The following is a 23,558-nucleotide window of genomic DNA, read 5'->3' on the forward strand; positions in this document are numbered from 1 at the left end:
GGGGTAATGAGACGAACAAGCGGAGCCAACCACAGGGACACCAGTGAAGAAGGCTATGAATAACAGGAAAGCCTGCCCTGGAGAGACATGTACATCTGTGAAGAAGAATCTCTCTTTAATTCAATCAGGAACGCTGCGCTGGACTCCAGTCCACAAGTTTAGAGGTAGCAGTGCTACTGTGCAGGGCAGATAAAGAGAAAATTAATGATGTTTTTTATTAGAATTATTTTTTAAGTAGATCCAGGCAGACGCCTTAAATACCATTTACTTAAAGTCATCAGGAGAATAAATGGTTTAGTGACACATATTGAGAAGCATGACATGTTACAAAATCGTCCAAACGACACAGAATGGATCAAGAAATCACTGACTGAAGGTGCTCTGCTACAAAAGAAATACGAACAGCCAGGTGCCTTCTTTCCCAGAATCCTCGGCACAACAACAAGGTGGATTAGGAATCATCCTTCTGTTGGCATGAAGAGAGTGTGCTCCGAGCACCTCCATCACGCTAACTCTGTCAGTGTCATTCTGAACATGAAGAAGATAATGTGTGTGAAATGTGCCCCACAGAAAAGACTTCATTCACTTTTAAGTTCTCATTTCTTCATTTTGATTGTTTCAGTGTTATTAATGCAGGGCAATATAACTGAAACGCAATATGATCTATGCTCTGTTTCTCACATTCACATTTTTTATCTTAGTCGATCACATATTTTATTTAGTCAACAAATTATTTGGTTGAGATTCTAAATAGCGAGACAGCTTGGAGTGAATACGTTTGAGATCTGGAAGTGTAATGTGAGTTTAATCACACTTTTTACAGACAAATAGAACTGTGTGAACTCATGTGATCTCAACTCAGATGACAGACATATTGTTTAGATTTTTCCAATGCCAAGACAACCGTTTGACTGATCACTGCAGTCGATTAAAGACGAATAAGAAATATAGATCATAAACAATAATACTGAAACAAATGTATGCCACTGACACATTAACCCTAAAGCAGATTTATCCTAAAAAAAAGATTCTAAACGTTCAATCTGGTTTAAAAAAACATGACTTGCAAATAAAGAAATAGCAGAATGAAACACTTTAGTACTTAGTTTGCATAATGAGACTTAGAAGTGATTGATTCAACTAAACATTTCCTAAAATACAGTTCCATCTATCATACATTGAACAATAAATCAATATGCGACAGGGTCATTTCAGTTCTGCGTGTTATCAAACCTCAGAGCAGGAGGCTGTCCTTAAACTCTCGTGTGAATGTAATAGCTGGTGTGACAGTGGCCCGAGGAGTCCGCAGACAGAGGCATGTGTATTGGAGGTGTGCTGGGAGGGGAGGGGGAGGAGGGGAGGAGGGGAGGGGCAGCAGGGGGCAGGAGGGAGGAGGGCAGGGCGGAGGGTCTGGCAGGGCCCTGGGCGGTCGGCAGGCAGGATGTTCACCTTGTGGCGGGGCATGGGGCTCATTATCACAGCAGGACCTGGTCACATCAAAGGGCCGAGGAAAGGGCAAACATTCTACTCAAGTGCCACTGTCAGCAGGCCTACGAGCGCATACACACACACACAGACACACACACACACACTCACACACACACTCACACAGGCCCACCAGGCTTTCACACCCCCGCAGTGAGCCCGCTGTGAACTCCGTCGTCACTTTCACTGTGGCAGACGAATTACGAATGCTTAGGAGGTACAGGGTGTGGTTTAAATTTAGGTTGCACAATTAATCGAATCGAAATCACAATTTAACTGGATGCAATTAGTAAATCTCTTACAGTAAGGCTCTGCAATTAATTTAATTTTGATCACGATTTCGATTTGTGTGTCAAACGATCTCCAAACCCATATAATCGAGTTGAAACGATTAAGCGTAACAAAGTTTATTAAGAGATATTTTTTTAAATAAATAAGTATATTTATTTCATTTTTTATAATATAGAGATTGTAGAATAGCTTATTTTGGAAACATTTATGTTTTTTCTAAGCCTTATTTCATGTTCAAAGTATATTTTATTGATTTTATGTTTTATACTTTGCAAAACTGCTCTAAGGTTAATATTTGTAGCCTATATTTATCTTCAATTTGAACGTTTTGTGTAAATTATAGATAACAAAGTGGTTTTTTTGTTGTTTTTTTGAGAGAAATGTGGAATAAATGTATCATGCAGCTAAAAAAATAATCGTTTGAATAATCGTAATTTCACTATTCACCAAAATAATCATAATTTTTTCCATAATGGAGCAGCTCTATGACTTAATCAGCAATTTTTTAAGTAACAATCACCTCCACAAACAAAATATCTTAATTTGCTTCAAAACTTCTAATCCTGTAGTTTAGATCTGTACAAGCGTGTTCTGAAATGTGATTCTTGTTTTAGTGTTACACATAAATCGCTAAAGTTTTCAGAAAAATCACAACTAGATATTTATACTAAATTATGCAGCCTTAGTTTACATTTAATTGCTGACTCCAAAAGTTTACAGACAACTTTGTGCGACAGGGAGCAGTTTGTTCTTTTTATGCCCCCATGAAAACACAGTGTTAATGAGTTTGGCCTTTCTCAGGAACAGACATAAAACGGACAGAATTTTACTCGATTATTATGCAGTCAGACTATTATGTAACACCAGACTGACGAAGTAAAGGATTATAAAGGTCCAGATATGTGAAGTTGGTAGATCAATCCCACATAAGAAAGTCTAAGCTATCATTTATTAATTTTTTAACAGCAGCTTTTGACCTTCTCCGCTCCACTTCTTCACCCTGCTGAAATTATACAGGTCAATTCTGTCAAGTCAGTCCTCCGAAATTTTATTATGATTAATTTCATTTTGTAAACATTAAAAACCTGATCTTCTTGTCCTCTATCCTCTATCAATACCTCTTTTCAGCAGTATTTTAGCCACCCAGCGTGTTGCTGCATCAACACTGGATCATTTATCATTAGCAGCCAGCATGCCCTGCTTAGTGGCTGCTGGCTGTATCCGTGCCAAGCAACCCACCCATGCCAACATCTGCGTGCAAGAATAACCCGGGAAAAGAAAAAATATATATACACAAATAAAACTGCAGCACGAGCTAACTTCAAATCGGCTTCACAATAGGGTTGAATCAGAGAGAAAAGGCAGGTACAGAATCAGAATCGGAATCGAAATCGCAATTTGAGTGGATGTAATGAGCAAATTTATTCATATAAATTTCGTAGAGCCATCCCACATGAGAAAGTGTACGCTACTTAAGGTGACCAGACATCTCTATTTACCCGGGACAGTTCCAGTTTTGAGCCAAGAGTCCCCTGTCCCAGCAGATTTATCCAAAACTACAGATTTGTCCCAGTTTTATACAATGAAATGTCCCTATTTTGGACCAATCTGATCCCTGACAACAGTAAAGAGAGGCATACTTTGAGATTTGTTTAAGTAAAATATAGAAAAGCTGCTTAAAAATGACCAAAACACAAAGAAAATGTGACTGTACTGGCTCATGTTAATTCTCATTTCACAATTTTATTAAAGCGAAAGTGTCCCAGTTTTTGATTTCGAAATTTTGGGCACCCTAATGCTAATATTTATCCATATTTTAATAGAATTTTTTTTACTGTAGGCTGCAGTATTTGAAGTACCATCATCACCTCCACAAACACCAAAATGTCCAGTTTTATTCTACGTACAAATAGGGTGACTAGATTTTCAAAATAAAAAACTGGGACATCTCTGGTTTGTGGTGGCTGGTAATAATAAAATTGTTCTGCGCTCTGCACTAATGTTGTCTGTATAGTCACATTTTCTTTATGTTTTGGTCATTTTTAAGCAGCTTTTCTGTATTTTACCTAAAGAAACGACAACGTATGCCTTTTTTTTTACTGTTGGCAGGGATCAGATTGGCCAAAAATAGGGACATCTGGGAGATTTCTTGTATAAAACTGGGACAAATCACTGGTTTGTGTCCCAGTTTTTGATTTTGAAATTCTGGACACCCTAACGCTACTATTTATCTAGAATATTTTTTTTGAAGTACCATCATCACCTCCACAAACACCAAAATATCCAGTTTTATTCTACGTACAAATGGGGTGACCAGAGTCTGTATAGTCACATTTTCTTTATGTTTTGGTCATTTTTATGCAGCTTTTCTGTATTTTACCTAAAGAAATGGCAATGTTTACTGTTGGCAGGCATCAAATTTGTCAAAAATAGAGACATCTAGGACATTTCTTGCATAAAACTTGGACAAATCACTGGTTTGTGTCCCAGTTTTTGATTTTGAAATTCTGGGCACCATAAGGCTACTATTTATCTAGAATATTTTTTGAAGTACCATCATCACCTCCACAAACACCAAAATATCCAGTTTTATTCTACGTACAAATAGGGTGACCAGAGTCTGTATAGTCACATTTTCTTTATGTTTTGGTCATTTTTATGCAGCTTTTCTGTATTTTACCTAAAGAAATGGCAATGTTTACTGTTGGCAGGCATCAAATTTGTCAAAAATAGAGACATCTAGGACATTTCTTGCATAAAACTGGGACAAATCACTGGTTTTGGATAAATCTGCTGGGACAGGGGACACAAGGCTTAAATCTGGGACTGTCCTGAGTAAATAGGGACATCTGGTCACACTGCATACAAATAAAACTGCAGCACAAAAAGGCAATTACATAATCAGAATCAGAATCGGAATTTGAGTGGATGCAATTAGCAAATTTATTCAATCCCACATAAGAAGATGACGCTAATATTTATTCATATTTTAATAGATATTTTTTATCTATAGGCTGCGTTTTTTTGAAGTAGCATCATCACCTCCACAAACACCAACATATCCAGTTTTATTTTTATTCTACATACAAATAAAACTGCAGCACAAGCTAACTTTGTCCTGCTACGGTGCTAAAACCTAACCTCCTCACAATGGTGGAATCGGAGAGAAAAGGCAGGTACCGAGCGGAGAAAACTGCTGAGGAGTTGCCTCGTGGAGAAGGCTGAAATTCGTTGAACAAGAGCGGATTTGCCTGCTACACCTAGATAGTGTTCCCCCTCAGCTTTCAGCCAGGTATTCTGGGCATGAATGGCTGTCAGTTTGGATTTGGGAGCTCAGCGCTGAAGGGGAAAATAGAGTCTAGTGGGGGTCTTTGTGTGTCTCTACCTGTGGAGATGGCAGCTCAAGACAGCACTACCCTCGCTAAGACCTGGCCAGCGTTGCGCGTTCGCCGAGGTTTGTTTTTAGCATTTTAGCGAGCTAGCCAGCGAAATCTAGACGACGACGGAAGTCAGACTGGTGTTGTGTTTGCGTGGGGAAGGTTTTCAAAGGCGCGCGCATGAGGGATGAGGAAGGGGAGGTGATTTGAATGAGATGTGCTGTGCTGCCAGAGCCGAGAGTATTGACCTACTTTTCCTCCTGTATCAGACGCATGCACACCCGCCCAACGCAACCACAGAAAGAATGAAAATATCGACGGTTAAATCATTCATGACTAGAAGTTCGTTAAATTATGAATGTTAATTTTGTCAATGTATACAGTTTCTTCAGTTATTGCCAAACAATAGACCTTCTATAACACTACATCACATTAGAGAGAAGACCTTTTTTCGACTGCCCTTTAAGTCCTTTAAGTTTGAACTTCTGACCCTGAATTCAAATGAAACACAGACTGTAATTGACCAAATTTTAATCGAGATTCGGTCATTTCTAGGGGTGTAAGAGTACACAAAAATCACAGTTCGGTACGTACTTCGGTTTTGAGGTCACAGTTCGGTTCATTTTCATACAGTATGGAAACAAAATTCAAAACTATTTGCTTGTTGGTTATTTGTGTTTTTATTAAACCAACTATTTGTTTTAACATTATACAAACGGGAAATTAAAATGAATGCAAAGTGCTGCTTGGTAATACTAATAAGTTAAATAAAATGTTCTCAAATAAGCAACAAATGTATGAAATATTATAAAAAATGAATTCCTTGTAAACAGTAAACAAAACTGTTCAAAACATAAAGTGCTGTTCAAAACATAAAGTGCAGCAGTAATAGCACCAGCATGAAGTTTTGCTCAGTCTTCATATTCTAGGGACAGAGGTTGTGCGTATGGGGAGAAATTCTGTGCCGGCGAAAGGTGAAAGTGAGGACCGTGGCACAATGACCGTAGTTTTGCAAAGATATAGTGAGGGTGGGGGGCAATAGTTGTCAAAGTGGCCGCCCTAACTATAAAGCGCTGCGGGAAACACTGCCACCCCAATCACGGACAAGTTCCCTCGTAAATATTAAAGAGCTGAGCCTTCTGTGTCGCTGCACATGTAGTGGCAGAATGTAAACACACACAAATTGCGCAAACTCACTAATGCACAACGCTGCACCGAACCAGAAACCCCATACTGAAACGGTTCGGTACGAATGCATGCACCGTTACACCGCTAGTCATTTCATAGTCAATCATTTGCTTGGGTCCGTTAAATCAAGAGGTCTACAGTCAATCCTCTATTTAGCCTATGAAAGTATGTACATTGGAGCCGAATTCAGATTTTGGAGGGAGACATTTTACTATTTTGTGGTATCAGACGGCATGATTAAAATTCTGCATTGTTTGTGTTGAAGGAAATGATATTGAAAGTCATTTCTTTTTAATACAAGGAAAAAACTGTGTGTATGTGTGTTTTATCATATCGTCCAGCTTTAGATGACAACTCATATTTCAGTCAGGACATTTGGTTTAATTACAACGAAGCTTTAAAATCTATGGCAAACCTGGAGTCTCATTTACAATATGGACTGAGCAACAATAGCTGCCCTTCAGTGTTTGCTGGCGATTCCTCGTTTTAAAGGATTAACTGGTATAGACGACCAACAACTGCCATTCAGCCCGGAATTAGTCATTAATCGCAGACCACGTTTTAGGTTTTCTCTCTGTCCCCATACACGCCCCCACTAAGATCTGAATGAGGTGAACAAAGCTATTCAAATCTGATCCCCTTCGAACACACAGCTTTCCTCAGTCCTCGCAGGAGCAGAGCCCACTTGAGGAACCACTCCAAGGATCTGGAATGGTCTTGTGAAAACTCCGCCCCACCAATTAGCTTTTGTTAACCTTAATACAAACAAAACAATGACCATGTACGACAAGACTATGGGCGACGTCTGCTGATCCCTTGATACCTCCAAAGAAATGGTAATAGAGAATTTCTTAAACCACAAAAGGGAAGGCTTAAGCTGTGGGCATATGGCTCCAGCGACATTATAGGGTCCACTTGTGCACCTGAGGCCACTAAGCGAAATGATAAACCAATAGAATGAACTGCTATGGGAGTAATCTAACTGGAACTCGAGTGGATTCAAAGCCACCTTTTCATTAGTCTGAGTGTAATCCAATTCATCTTGTTATTTATCTATATAACTTGTAATCATTCCTTAAATTTGATTAAGCTCTTGGTCGGCCAACTACTGTAGCAAACACTGTACAAATTTAGCTTTCGAAAAGGCTGAGGGAATTTCTGTGACTTTTTAGATCCAAGAATGACAATTTTGGCACAAGCCTGTTGGCCGATTTTTTTTTTGGCCCAACCAGCTGCTTGAATATAGACAGGCTGGTGCCACTTAGTGCCTCCACTCAATTTCATTTCTCAGGAATCAGAATACACTAGTCGGTTCACAAAATCCCCGGAAGTGCGAGTTCGGGCACCAGTCAATCAGCGAAGAGCCATATATTCAGTGTTGTGAACGATTCCCGAGATCGAGGATTTAAAGCCGGAATAAAGAGAATGTTTGGTGAATTTTTTTAAGGGGAAAGACATTATTTGGGAAAAGCTTAATATACCAGTTTGCCCCGTTAGTGTTACATACGTCACAACCAAAGAGCAGCGATTGGTTAAATGAAAAAAAAGTATCCGCTTACTGTCGAACGAACGAATTCTAACACTGCGATGAGAGACGGTTTCTGCGAAGAGAATGAATCAGGCTAGCCTAAATATGCATGAAAAATATATGCATAAAGCTTTATTTGAACACTTAAGACTAAACAAAGTACAGAATAAATGCAACTACACTGTTTCCTCTGGAGTCTAAACAATCTGCACTGGCCATGAAAAAAACTACAGCATCATTTACTGTTACCAGAACAGATCTAAGCATAAAACAGAGGTGAAGAGTGGGTAAAGACCTTCAACAAATCAGAGATAGAGGGTCGATATTTCCCCCTTTTAGCGGATCAGCTGTTGACCGATTTTGTTTGGCCCAACCAGCTGCCTAAATATGCATGAAAAATATATGCATAAAGCTTTATTTGAACACTTAGACTTAAAGAAACTACTGCAAAAATGCAACTACACTGGTTCCTCTGGAGTCTAAACAATCTGTATCGGCCATGAAAAAAACTACAGCATGATTTACTGTTACCAAACCCTCGGCTGTGGTGCACTACACATGAATATTTAACAAATTTATTGAATCTGAAAATAAATCTCAAACACAAACACCGTAACCTTGTGGATGTAACCAAGAGCACAGCAGAGGTCATGACTGTCAAACAGCTTCTTCAGAGTCCATCAGCTTTGATATGGACGACGTCACGTGAATGTAAAACGTGCACTGGAGGTGTGGGCTCTGAGTGGTGTGCGCCGACACTTGGGCATCTTTCATCTCTCAAAAGATAGGGGTATAGTGGGGGCGCATTGATTTGATGTTTTGATGCATTGTGGGATTGTTTGATGACGGGCAGCTCAAAGTGGAGGACGTCTCTGTGATGTGTCTCCATTGGTGGACATGAAAAGCGTCACCTGGCCTCTGAGCTCAGGGTTATGGTTGTGAGTGGATTTAAGTTCTCCCACTGTGCAGCACGGTGGCTCCATTGATGCCACATAATCTATTCTGCCTGACCTTTATATTTTAGAACCATCTACTTCCTGTCCGCCTGCTTGTTAAAATAAAACTATCAGCTACCTCTTTATTTAAACAGTGCCATAAATGTCATTTGTTTAATATGTGCATGTCACAAAGAAAATAATAGGCTTGTAGCGCTAAGTGAGTGGTACGATGATCAAAAGAAACACAGCACACAAGGCGAGCTCATCAGATCAACAAACATTCTTGCTAGATCTCTATGCGGGTTTCATCACCCCGCATCCAGTGACTGCATAAAGATAAAAAAAACAAAGCTCTGTTCCTTCACTCAGATGCCTGTACACCGTCTCAAACTCTAGATAATCATACATTTCCAATTAACTGTCCCTGTAATGTGATTGTGCTTTTCCGTCTTTGGCCTCTACCTGACCCTGTAATGTCACAAAATTCCCACACTACAAACAAGGAGAGGAAATGGGCAAATCCAATGACATGAAATAAAACAAAATCTAATCAATGTTCTAAGCACATGAAGACGGAATGTGCTCCTTTTAGTTTGGAGCAGTGTAAGAAAGCTACAGCAGGTGTATGTAAACCCTAACAGACCATTACACACTTCGACTGTGGCAGCAGCAGCAGAAGAACTGCATTCACCACTGCTGTTTTTCCCATCTGACTTTGGGCCAGTGAGTTTTTCACCAGCCATAGTAAATTGGGGCCTGGGGCAGGCCATGGCCAAGCGTGCGCTGAGGGCATGAGGGATAGAGATACAGCAAAGGGGGACAGAGCAGCTGCTGGGGGGGCTAAAACCACACAGAGGAAACACAGCACACAGCCGACTGGTTAGCACGCTAACTAGCATGCTCCAATGCAACCAGCAGCCCTCTCCCTCTGTTCTCTCTGTCCAGTTTGTCATGAATATGGCTACATCTGCAAGTGTAATCACTCCATTGTACTCTGATTTTCTGCTCTGTTGGACAGCAGCATGGCAGCCTGCTTTTCAGCACCTCTTCCTCTGCCTCTAAGCCTCCTTTCCTCAAGTGCCCTGGTCCGTCCCTCTGTTGGTCCGGCCGGGTTTGTGTGTCTCACAGATTACAGCGCTCCAGTCGCTCAGGTAACAACAGTTCCTAATCTGAACGGGCTTGAATTACACATAATTGTCTCGGCTCTGTGATTGATTTCAGCCCAGGAAAGGGAAAGACGTCGTACCCCCCCACCCCAAACATCTCCTCCTCCCTCCTGCCTCACCAGCCTCACGAGCAGCAGCCAAGACTCTCCATCTAGTAGGAGGCAGGAGGCTTTGAAGAGATCAAAGCCAAGGCCGGGAGCAGTTGCGCGCCCTGGGAATACGGGAGAGAGGCTTTCTGCTCCTCAGCCCTATTTTCTAGCGTCATGTCGGATTGCAGCTGTATTGCATTTCGCCAGTTTTCTTAATGCTCTTGGTTTTGACTTTGACATCAGTGATCCCCCTTGGTTTCTTCAAAAACAAGGGAGGAGGAGGAGGAAAAGAAAGTGAAAGAGGAAGAAAGAGTGAGAAGGAAGGAGAGAAAGAAGGAGGCAACGAGCTCTACAGACCCGAGTTTTATTTTCACAACTCCATAATTGGGCAGTTCAAAGGAGAGGAGGGGAGAATGTAGCATTTGTTTTCAATTCCACCGCCGATATGAAAGGGGCGACAAACTTTTATGGGCTTCCCAAAAATTAAAGACAGGCTTTTTCACAGTCAAAGAACAGTGTGTTTTTTATGACCGAGACCACACAAAATGAACTGATAGCAAAGCCCTCCTCTTTGTCCTCCCACAGAAACTCAACAGTGCACTGCTTATGTCCATGTGCTTGTGTGCATGTGCATGTGCGTGTGCGTGTGTGTGTGTGTGTGTCCGTGTGTGTGTGTGTGTGTCGGGGTGTGTGGGTCCGTGTGTGTGTGTGTGTCGGGGTGTGTGGGTCCGCGTGTGTGTGTGTGTTGGATAGCCTTGTTAGAAATGGCTAGACGGAAAACACAGTGGTTTGATGTTCAGAGCAAAAACACAGAAGACCGCTGACTATATCCATCTATTCATTTAACAGCTTGGCTAATAAAGCCTAGTGGCGAGAAGGCACCCTTTGTACTGTAACTATGCAGGCCTAGATCAACCTCCTACACTGGGGACCATTAATATTTCAGCACTGTCAGATACACATTGCATGTGAGCCTCTTTAGCGCTCACACCCAGAGCAGAAAGAAATAATGAGCTTCTGAAAATATGAAACAGCAAAGAGAAGGAGGGAGGGAGAGTACGCGGTGCGGACTGACCAACTTCACACAACAGAGCGGCTATTGATCATAGCTCAGTTCCTTAGCAGGACAAAGTGAGAGCTGTTTGAGCTCCTCTCAAGTCTGGACACAGCCGGCAGGATTTGCACCCATGTTTCACTCCTGTGGTCCTGTTGTTCCCCACACGGCCATTTACAGGACGAACACAGCTCTCCTCTGTACACACTGACAAGCTGTTAGAAACAACTCAATAAAGTTATTCAATTTAACTCATTTTACAACTCTGTTTATGGACATAAGGGTACTAAGGCCAGATGTAAAAACTGTACACTTTTAAGTCAGACAGGCAAGTATATGTGAGTTAAGATACTGTATTTAACATCACCCGAAGCAACTGCATCCTACAATCAACCCTTTTCAAACCGGACGTAACAGATCACCATAACTTTAACTCACATTCCTAAGACAGTCCACAACAGCAAACTTTGAAACCAGCTCCGAGAGGGAATTTCCCAGCCCCACCAGTAAAACTCTTCTGGGCTTAAGGGGCAACCTTGGTGAGGCCTTGCGTGGAGTCCCAGAGATCAGCAGCAGGCAGTGGGTGAAGAGTGACACCCCCTGAGCAGGTGCTGTGGTTGGGTCAGATCTGTGACCACTGAGGCCTGAACGGGCTCCAGGCTGTGCAGCTAGATTGGATAAGCTGAGTGCAAGTGAATGGTATGGCACGTGGCAAAGAGTGACATCCTCTTTCAGCGACCACTACACGGTTCTGATCTATGTTATAATACTGTTTCCTCATCAAAAACATAACTGGAGTTGTGTTTTGTTTCATTCACATGTTTAACAAAAAGCCTGCAAATTTAGGTTCTTCTCTCACGCAAAAAACACTCTGTTCCACCTTGTGATGTCATGTAGTAATACAGGAAGTGCTCCACTGTGTTTTTAAACTTTGTACACCTTCACTAGAATCATTTGGATGATTTCACTCCTGGAATTTACCATTTCTACTTAACTAAAAGGTAAAAAGTAGCTTGAAAACTACTGCTTCATGATATCACAAAGTTATGAAGTTGTAGACAGACTAATAATGACCCAGACTTCATGCAGTATTATCAAACAAAGCCAACAGCCAAACAACAGCAATATAAAACCATTAAGTTAATATTTTGAATTAATCAAAGACTATGAATGTGCAGCATTGTATTGATTTTTTTCATTTCCACCACAGGATTTGAAGCCACAAGATACACATAACCAGAGTTGATGTGGCTAATTTTTGAATGATTGCTTGATAAAAATAAGTCCTTGGCCTTTAAAAGTCCAACCTAGTGCTCTGTTCTCACTCTTCTTACACAACAGCTCATTTCTCGTGGTCTGGTCCAGGCTCACACACTGCACAGCCCCATTGAGCGAGATGAAACGCCGCGATAAGGTGATTACAACCACATGGCGTCATTACTGGTGTGCATATGGAGTAAATGTGTCAACCAACATCACAGCGTCACAGCGCACGACAAGGGCCTTGGCGTTAACAGTTACATTTATAAAAGCACCGGGGTCCAGCGGTGCTACAAAGAGGACTTCTTCTGTGGGAGGTCCCCGCTCCTGGCCTTCAGGCGCACAACCGTATCACAAGGGTTTAAGAAGCTGCGTAACAGATGACATAGACAACACTGTGACTCAATATGATAGATAAGGTCCATAAAATTATTTGAACACACTGTCATTTTCTGAGGTTGGACAAAATATGAGTTACACTTCAGCCTAAACCCCTTCGGTCTGTAGAATAATTTAATGGTTATGTGTTGTTCATAAATAATTATAACATGATATACGACTATGCTAAATGTCCAAAGAAAATTAACAACATGTGGGGTTTTGTAGTTGGCTATTCGCACTATCAATAGTAGCATTATTATGGGCACACTTAAAAGCGTTTGAAACCTTCTTTGGTCCATAGAGATGTTACTGTTTTGTCAGAAATGTGACACAGTACGCCGTAAAGCTCCATGAAGACAAGCAGATGACTCCACGTTTAATTGAACAAATAAAAGATGGAAATGTTTGTGCCATATTGTGGAACTTTACAGGAAAGGAGAGAGAGCAGAGAACTTACACAGTGCAACTTCAAAAGGGTCGCCTTTTTAAACGTGAAATTGAAGGCGTTATCGCTATGGTAACTCATTTTCAACATTACAACCAACTATATATTTAAAGGTGAATTGTGTATCTTTTCTGGTGGGGGATCTGTCAAATGCTTTTCTCCATGGAAACGTTATTGCCTTGTCTGTATCGTATTAAACCTTTCGATCTTCATGGAGATCAAAACCAAACCAAGTTACAGGCGAGATTTGTGGAGAGTAGAGGTGTAACGATATCCAAGTCTCGTGATACAATATCGTCACTGTATGAACCCCACGTGACGATATTTATTGCGATATTGTGGGAAAGCTCAAGATATGGTGGGGAGGCTCACGACGTGTGTATGAACATTGACGTATATTGGATTGTGTTTTGTAGTATTGTGTATGTGTATACTAAAAGAATTAGGGACATTTCCTTTCCTGCTCTCATAAAAGAGCAGTTTTGTGTTGTTTTCTGTAAATAGTTCTGCAGTCTTGTATCCTGTTCTATATGTTAATAGGGTTTGGCAAAACAAGTGTTAAACTTCAGCCTAAACCCCTTCGGTCTATAGAATAAACATATTGATATGCATTAACTGCATTATTTATTTATTTATTTTTTGTTAAATCATTGCTATATGATGTATGATTATGTTAACTGACCGAAGAAAATAAACTACTACTACTACTACTACTACTACTATTAGGGATGTAACAGTATCCAAATCTCTTGATACGATATTTTCATGATATACATGTCATGGTACGATATTTATTGCAGTATTTTGTGGAGGCAAACAAAACTGACAATATGCGACTTTTTCCTCTTAAAATGCCTTGACAAGACTTAATCCAAAGAACTAGTATGTAGTCTACGCTGAAATGGAGCAAAGCATCATGGTCTATGTAGTTCCATCTGTCTTTTTTGTAGCTGTTGCTGCACCGTAACTCTTAATTTAATCAAAGAGTCTTGTAATTCGATATATTGTGATGCTCCACGATATTATTGTGAGAACTTTGATACGATATCACGATATTTTGGTTATTGTTACAAACGTAGTGAAGAGGCAACCCCGCTCGCAGTCAGAATTCCAGATTTTTGAGCTACAAAACCACGTGTAATTGATTAAATATAAGGTAGACCCTCCACGAGAAAAGTTACACGATTTACCTTTAATGTCCTTGTCAACGAAGTGCAGCTATGGATAACATAAAGCGCAGAAGTATGAGCCGGGGTGCCTCGATACATAGGCATGGTGTAATCTTAAGACTATTACTAGCAAGCGGTGATCATGTGGAGTTTAGCTGCTTACAGGCAAAAAGCTACACTCATCTGAGGCTCGCTTCACGCAGCACGTCTGTCCCGTATGTGACACTTCAAAACCTGCACGAGCTGCCATAAGCTCAGATACAGAACGTTACATGTGGAAAAAAACGAGGTCTTCCGGTAAAACGTAGTATTCTCTTTAACAGGGATCTCCACGGTAACGCTGAGGGCATGAGCTCGGGACACACATGGCACCGAGGGACCCCAGAGCCAACCGACCAAATCCCGTTAGGTAAGCCTGGGTTAGTGATTCCACGCTGGGAGACACTGGCTAGCAGATCCGTCACGTCCCCACTACTTCAAAGGAAAAGCAGCGCCGCAACCCCCACCACACCGCCCTGCTTTTTTTGCCAACAGGATCTGCAATTCAGGGTCCGAAGGGAGAAATAGTGCGAGGCAAAAACGAAGGGAGACGAAACTGTAGATATAAACGCCGCTACTGTGTGTTTTCTTTATTAGAAATTGCATTGTTACACCGCAAAAAGCTTTATCTAGGTGAGTTAAAATGACTTAAATTAAGAATATTTTACTTGTTTTGAGTAGATTCGACTTGACAAGTAAAATGATCCACGAAATGGATCAATTCAAGCAACATTTGATTTTGTTTCTTATTTTAAGAGAGTGCAAAGAGTTGTTGTTTTTCTTATCTTAAATGATGAAATTTCATATTTTAAGTACAAAAAGTCTCGTCCCATTTGTAGATACTTTTACTTGTGATGTGAAATTTACTCAAATCATGATAAAACTTTCTTAATTCAAGTAAATTTACCTTCACTGCATTTTAGTCTTTACAGTGTAGTCCTCGTTCAGCTCATTTCAGTGCAATTTTTATGTAAAACTAAAGATGAATGCATATTTAAAGGTGTATTGTGCAACGTTTCTGGTAAGTGTCCATAAAAATATGCTAGGGAGATTGCTTGCATTGGAATGTACCGCAATATGGCATTAAATTTGCTTATTATTTAATTATAGGTGTTTTTTTTACAACACAACAATACCTTGAAAAATATGTTTGACTGTAAGCGAGCGCACTTCTCCACAAATCTGACCTGTAAATTTGCTTGCTGCTTGTCTCCATGGAAACAGATAGTTAATTTTGCATCACACTGTCAAAAACTGTATCCACGTGCGTAAAGTTGCACAGTGCACCTTTAAGGATGAGAGTTTCAGGTCATTTCTAAATGTGCTTCCATCATCAGAGTCCTTTATTTAGAACCTGTCATTTCTAAATCCAGACTGGAGGCTAAAAGACCAGTGATTCAAAAATAGTTCAAACACGTCTAACTTATCTTTGTTCGCGTATCAGACAATGAGCAGTGACACTTGCTGAAAATTAAATAAACTGTCACAACAAACGCACGCAGTGACACGAGGATCCAAAGCTATTCCCAGTCTACAACGCTTTATTTAGCCTCTACAGCTACTTTTAGACAAATAAGTTCCTTCAAATGATCATTTTCAGTGCTGTTTAAGATTGTAGTATGTTCACAATCATTAGTGACAGTGTAAATATTGTAGTTTTGTGATAAGAATGCAGGATTGAATGTCAGTAGATATAAGAATGCGTAGAAAATGAACGCCATCATGTTTGAAATCCTAACAAAATCCAAAATAATGAACTTATTCGTGGTCTGTAACCGGGTTAAAGACGTGTAAACCAAAAATAAAAGTCCAGTATGAATCCGTGTGTGATAAAAACACAGCAATTGGCCATATTAAAACCAAAACAATGTGTATTTAAGCTGCTATAATGCAACTGCGTCCACCACCTCCCAAACATCACAGCAGAAATCATGTTTCTAAAGTTACTCTCATTATACAGTGTGTAGGAGCTCTGTGTTATATATTCCCTTTAAAGATCATAATAACGAGGTGGTCTTAGCTACAAACCCCCCCCCCATCTATACATTTACATAAACATCAGTGTATTCATAACCATTGCACGCTTTGAAGTGGTTACACACATTTCAGAACTGTATTAGGGTTTGGTAACTGCGACTGAACACTATAATGTCACCCCAAAACCTCTACTCTTCGTGGTAAACCATCAGCACAACAGTGACGGGGAGAATATATTGAAAGTGTATATAGTTACAGGATACTGAATACAACAAGTCGCATTATATTTTAGTTAAAAAGTATACATATATACACTACATAGAATTACAGAGCAGGAAATAAAGCATGCAGTTTCACTAATTTCATTAAAAACTTGCAGTACAAAGCCAAAATTACATGATAAAGTACCGCCATGTATTCCTTTCTGAACACTGTCAATGAAAAAGTAACTGTACCATAATACAGTTACTCAAAATTAATATTCAGAATAAGTATTTTCGGTACAGAGGAGCTCATTCTCCAACAGCCGCTGAAACAGTGAGAAATACAGGACTACATTCATACTATAATACTCCCTACAACTGTACAACAACTTGTCCTTATGTAACAGATAATACTCCCTACAACTGTACAACAACTCACCCTTATGTAACAGATAATACTCCCTACAACTGTACAACAACTCACCCTTATGTAACAGATAATACTCCCTACAACTGTACAACAACTCACCCTTATGTAACAGATAATACTCCCTACAACTGTACAACAACTCACCCTTATGTAACAGATAATACTCCCTACAACTGTACAACAACTCACCCTTATGTAACAGATAATACTCCCTACAACTGTACAACAACTCACTGTTATGTAACAGATAATACTCCCTACAACTGTACAACAACTCACCCTTACGTAACAGATAATACTCCCTACAACTGTACAACAACTCCCCCTTATGTAACAGATAATACTCCCTACAACTGTACAACAACTCACCCTTACGTAACAGATAATACTCCCTACAACTGTACAACAACTCACCCTTACGTAACAGATAATACTCCCTACAACTGTACAACAACTCACCCTTATGTAACAGATAATACTCCCTACAACTGTACAACAACTCACCCTTACGTAACAGATAATACTCCCTACAACTGTACAACAACTCACTGTTATGTAACAGATAATACTCCCTACAACTGTACAACAACTCGCTCTTATGTAACAGATAATACTCCCTACAACTGTATTAACAACTCGACCTTATGTAACAGATAATACTCCCTACAACTGTATTAACAACTCGACCTTATGTAACAGATAATACTCCCTACAACTGTACAACAACTCCCCCTTATGTAACAGATAATACTCCCTACAACTGTACAACAACTCGCCCTTATGTAACAGATAATACTCCCTACAACTGTACAACAACTCGCCCTTATGTAACAGAAAACCCAATGTTCTATCAATCATTATTTCATCTTAATCTCTTAATCTTTTTTTTTCCCCTATTTGACACCAGTCCTGTACTATCTTTGCAACTTATGTAGAATGTATTATTAGCATTTATATATTTTTCTCTTTGTTATTATATTGTAATAATAAAATTGTATAATATATGTGTGAGCTACAGTGTCCAAATAATTACACGCAGTACAAAGCCAAAATGACATAAAGTACTGCCATGTGTTTCTTTTCATGTGTAACTGTATGCTGATATCGATATACTGTATCGTTTAATGTGATGATACAGTATCAATATCATGGGCTGCTGTATCGATATATCACCAAGAGTACTTTTCAGTATATTTTACAAAATTATTTCATGACAGCGCTACAGTTTTGTTGTTTGTTTAGTGGAAGGAAGCTCATTTTTGCGACACATGACATGACATTTTCGCTGTTTCGATGATTAAAATGTTTGCTTTTCATCTGAACTTTGCACAAGAAGTGTAAATGCAATCCCAAAAGTTCACAAAAATGTTAAATGTATTGTCTTTAACGACATTTAGGTTGCACTGTGGAGACTTTTAGTATCACTTACCACTTCTAGTATCACTAAGCCATTATTTTTTATTGAATCGTATCGAAATATATCGTATCGAATCTTAAGCTCACTGTATCGAGGTATGTATCGTATCGGCAACTTCTTAATGATACCCAGCCCTAATTCTGACCACCATCAACTGAAAAAGCAACTGTACAAGAACACAGACACTCAAAATTAGTATTCAGAATTGAAGTATATAAGTATTTCCTGTACATGTATTCAGTTCCTTCCAAACGCGCACAACAAGACCCCCTCCTGCCCCAAAATGTGCTGACAATCATCCACTCCCAGCAGCCCCGTCATGACTGGACGGCATGTGCAGGAATGTCATGGTCAGTGGAAATCAATCTAAACTACAGGGACTGAGGGGGTAGGCGGGGGCGGGGGCAGAGCGGCGGGGGCAGGGGGGCGGAGGCAGTGGGGCAGGGGGGGGGGGGGGCAGCTCTGGTCGGTGTGGTGGGCTGGAGATGGAAGAGAATGAAAGAGAGAATGCGCCTTTGATCTGAGTGAAAACCGATCACAGGCCTGCAGATACTGTGTGTGCTGCGGTGGCCGGGAGCAGCGGAGGGAGAGCTGACATCAGTGAGAAAAAACCCTAAGAACTGTGATACTTTCCTTAAACACGGGCATTTTTATTGGATCGTCAAGACAAGGCCTGTCACGATAATTACCATATCGATTTAATGTTCAGTAAATGACAGATGGAACAATAATTTCGGTTCGTTTTTCACACTAGTGGGAACTTTTTTTGTTATTTTTCTGCACGTATTACGACAAAATAAGAAAAAATCTCAGGAATATTGCAGAAAATAGAGGCAGTTTTCCCTATTCCCTATTGATTCCATTGTACTTGGCAATGAAATATCCAAAAGGTAAACTCACAAATGTTGAATCTGATCATTTCTATTAGTGACTAGAGCCTGGATCTCACTATTTTACAAAAGAACTCAGCATTTTAACCATATTTATTTTAGCTGCCCCAATCTGTATAGTGTCATGAAGTCATCTGAAACCCACAATACGAACGATAAGACAATTAAGTAATTATTATGACCTAGTTAAACACAAATTGAACAAAAAATATAAATAACATAAAGGTTACACTTAAAGGAAAGGGCCTATCCCAAATTGGCAACGACAGTGAAGAAAATCTCATTTAATTTTGAACAAAAATTAGCAGTGTTTTCTTTAGTATTATGATGTGAGTTTATCCTTTCAAACAGATCCAAACTCATTCAGGAAATTAGTTATTAATTATCTTTAACTGATTGGTCCAAAGCCTAACCAATATCACTAAAATCTTCTGATTAAGGATGCACTGATCCAGCTTTTTCTGTTCCGATATCGATGTCGATGCTTTAGCTTTAAGTATCTATCAATACTCGATATTAACCGATACTAGGGCAAAAACTGAAAATATGGTTTATTTCCTTTAAACACAAACAGCGTATGGTAAAAGATTATCCAAATGTGTTTTGTATCGACAGTTTTGTAAAAATTCAAGACATTTTGGGTCAACATTGGTGAGTAAATCATGTTATTACACCAATTTATAGACCAAAATGGGATATCAGCTGAACTTTTCTTTAATGCAAACATCCAATCCATGAAACAGTTCAATATCAGCGCCAATACTTGATACCAATATCGTATCGGTGCGTCTATACTGCTGATACACCTCCATAAGGAATAAAAGTCACTATAAAGAATATGCAAACTCTGTATTGGCTCCAACAATCAAAACAGAAAAAAGTAAAACCAACCCTGTAGCTCTCACCGCTCTTAAAAAAGAACACCTGAATACACTACAACTTCAACTGGGTCATAGAAATACTGAAGTGTCTCTTTATGGGGCTAAACAAATAAAAGTACGTCATTATCACTGCCCACCTCTCACTTCTAATTCAAATGAAAAGGGGTCATATCCTCTCGTGGATTCAGCTGTGCTCCGTAAACACCTCAATGACTTGGCAACTGCAGACAATACAGTAATTGATCTAATTGACAAGAAAATGAGCCATAAAGGAACATTTGGAAACCAACCCCGACCACATTTCATAACTATTTGTGAATGTGACGGTGAATCATGAGGAAATCTCAATCAAACTCGGCTACACAATGTCACTTACTCTTTTTTGCCCTTTACAACTTTGGCAGGAGAGGGGAAGCTGTGCAATTTTAACATCATTTCGTGATAGAGTTGCGTGTGAATGAAGAGCCTTTACACTCAGCATGTGGCATCTGCCCCCGACAATCACATCTGCCTCGCAAAGCCAATTCTTATAATAACGTCCCGGCTCTCAAGTTTGCCCTGATGAAACCCCAGGAAAAAATACAACCGTGGGGGAGTTTTTATTTTTTAATTTTTTTGAAACTATTCTATACCAGTAACCTTAAACTCTTTTATAAACCTGTAATACTGAAAAATAACATCACCTGCAATAAATAAATGCCAGAAATGAAACTAGGGATGCACTGCTTCAATACTAGTATCAGATATCGGCGCTGAGACTGAAAAATGTACTGGATCGGATATCGTTTCAGTCGATATTTGACGTATAAACTGATGTAACGAGACTATTTACTGGTCATAGTTGGCCTAGAAAGTCTCATAACATTTGAACTTTTATTTATACAAAGCCGCTCTGTAGTTACTTGAGAGATAAATAACAGTTACATAACACATTTGGCTCAGTTTGGTCTTACGTAAAATTTTGTTTTAAGGTAATAAATGGCGATTGCGGTCTCTACGCTGGTATCGGTTAATATCGGGTATTGGGAGATACTTCAAGGCATAGTATCGAAACAAAAAACAACAAAAAATCAATGCATCTTTGACTGAAACGATGGTATTTAGTATGTATAATCAGTCAAAAATGTTACTTGTTAATATCCAGCTCTCTACAAGTCAAATCTTATGTTACTACAATAACAAAACATTTCCAGAACGCAAAGAAAACGCACACACGATAACTATTGCGCCCCTTTCGTCTATCGAACAATAGATCAATGCGGTAATTATCATGACAGGCCTATACCAAACAGGCTGGTCGTGTGCCACAGAGGCGCATGCAAGGACAAAACTGGATTATTAAGGACAGCTGTTGGTGCTCCCTCGCGTTTTGTGTCCGCTCAGAGAGGAGAAATTTGCAAACGGCACAGACACAGGAAGCCGCCAAGAGAGAAAGAGAGAGACAAGCAGCTGGTCTGAAATTAATACGGTTAAAGGGACAATATCTGAGTGGGACAAGGCCTCATACTTCGTCACGCTGGGGTAATTGCAGATCAAACTTTAGTCATACTTAGGCCTGTCACGATAACACATTTTGAAGAGCGCTACGTTGCCGAAGTAAATATAGATGATAAAAGATAATACTGAAACCTAACCGTAAAGAAGAATTATCCGTAAAACGATTCTGAAGGGACAATATCAGACGGACCGGACAAGGCCTCATACTTCGTCACGCTGGGATCATTACAGATCAAATTTTACTCATAAATAGGCCTGTCACGATAACACATTCTTAAATATACTACACTTCTGAAGTAAATATAGATGTTAAACAATAAAATTGAGAAGGATTAACCATAAAACGATTCTAAAAGCACAATATTGTTACAAACATGAGCTTGTGAGTCATAGCTGTCACAATAATCACAATATAGACTTATCATTCAATGTATGAAAGCTGGAACGATATTATTTGGAGTCAGTATTTATCGTTTGTACATTTTCTTTGCATTTTTGGCTATTTTTTGGCTATAAATTAAGATTTATGCCATAAAAGGCTGAATTAATAACTTCTATGAGTACTAAAGAGCTTCATTCTGCTGTTTATTTATTGCAGCTCATGCTTTTTTAACAAAATTGTAGATTGAGAATAGTTTTTGTGGTTTAAATTTGCTCTTGGGTGTGTCAGAGGCATAAATTAGCTGCAATATTATAATTTATCTTCCATATTTACTTCAGCACACTGCCAAAAAATATATCTTTAGCACATTCTTACTTGATTTGAGCAGCTTCAACTTGACAAGCAAAATGATCTACCAAAAGCAACATAAGGTATTGTTTCTTCTTCTTTAACTGCAAAGATGTATTATTTTTCCTATTTTATCTTATGTACAAGATGTCTTTTCTTACTTCAAGTACATAAAGTCTAGATCATTATACTTACCAGTTGAAATTTACTCAAATCAAGATCAAACTTTCTTAACTGAGGAGATTTTAACTTTACTAATACTAGATTTTATTTACTTTTTGTAGTACTTCAGATGTTGTTATCGCACAGGCCTTATTGTGAAGCCACGAGTCACTTCTGATTTTAACAGCGGGATGGAGGAATGTGCCTGGTTGCCTTGGAAACCCGCATGGGTCGTGAAGAGGGCAATCGTCAACGGAGCTGACACATGAGGGTGAAGTTCAAAACCACAAAATGACACATATTTCATAAGGAGGATACATGTTTAGCCAAATTAGAGTGCGTAGTATGAGGAGTTTATGTATGTGTATTTATTTTTTCACTCCATATCATATTTATATACTGTAAATGGTAATTATACTGACACAAATTCAGAATCAAAGAGTGCATTAAACTGAATTAGAGATTATAATTAAGACAGAATCAGTTTCCTCTCATGACTGCATCTGTTCTTATAGATATCCACATAATAATCAATATTAAAACTACTTCTATATCAGAACAAGTATAAGATCATTAAAGAAACTTACAATTTGTGCAGAAAATGATCTTAAATTCTAGAAAGTGCATGTTTCTGTTATCACTGTATTAACATCAGAATAACAAGTCTTTTCCTTTGTACCGCAGTAAATGAAATTAAGTCTTAAATTTTCATAATGTGACAAAATGAATTAGGTTTAAATCAATTTCACGTTCAACCAAACCCCGATATGACCCCTTACATGAGAACCACTGACTGGTTCAAAAGAAATAAATGACCTTCTTAAAGCATTTCCTCATTTACCTTTCAACGTTTTACTCCATGTGGATCTGAATCAGGCCAGCAAGTTTGTTTGTTGTTGCTCAAATATTTGGCCTTTCCAATAGATTTGTTTTTTTATTTATTTAAATAAATAGAAATGGG

General features: G+C 39.2%; 1 protein-coding gene across 3 annotated transcripts in view; it reads right to left on the reverse strand.

The window, feature by feature from the left end:
* The window catches only part of lef1 (lymphoid enhancer-binding factor 1), a 75,814-nt gene that overhangs the window by 46,513 nt on the left and 5,743 nt on the right, over nt 1-23,558 (reverse strand). The window lies entirely within an intron of this gene.

The sequence above is a fragment of the Boleophthalmus pectinirostris genome, unplaced genomic scaffold (genome assembly GCF_026225935.1).
Source record: "Boleophthalmus pectinirostris isolate CB_2022bp ecotype Guang Dong unplaced genomic scaffold, ASM2622593v1 HiC_scaffold_22, whole genome shotgun sequence".
Classification (NCBI taxonomy): domain Eukaryota; kingdom Metazoa; phylum Chordata; class Actinopteri; order Gobiiformes; family Gobiidae; genus Boleophthalmus; species Boleophthalmus pectinirostris.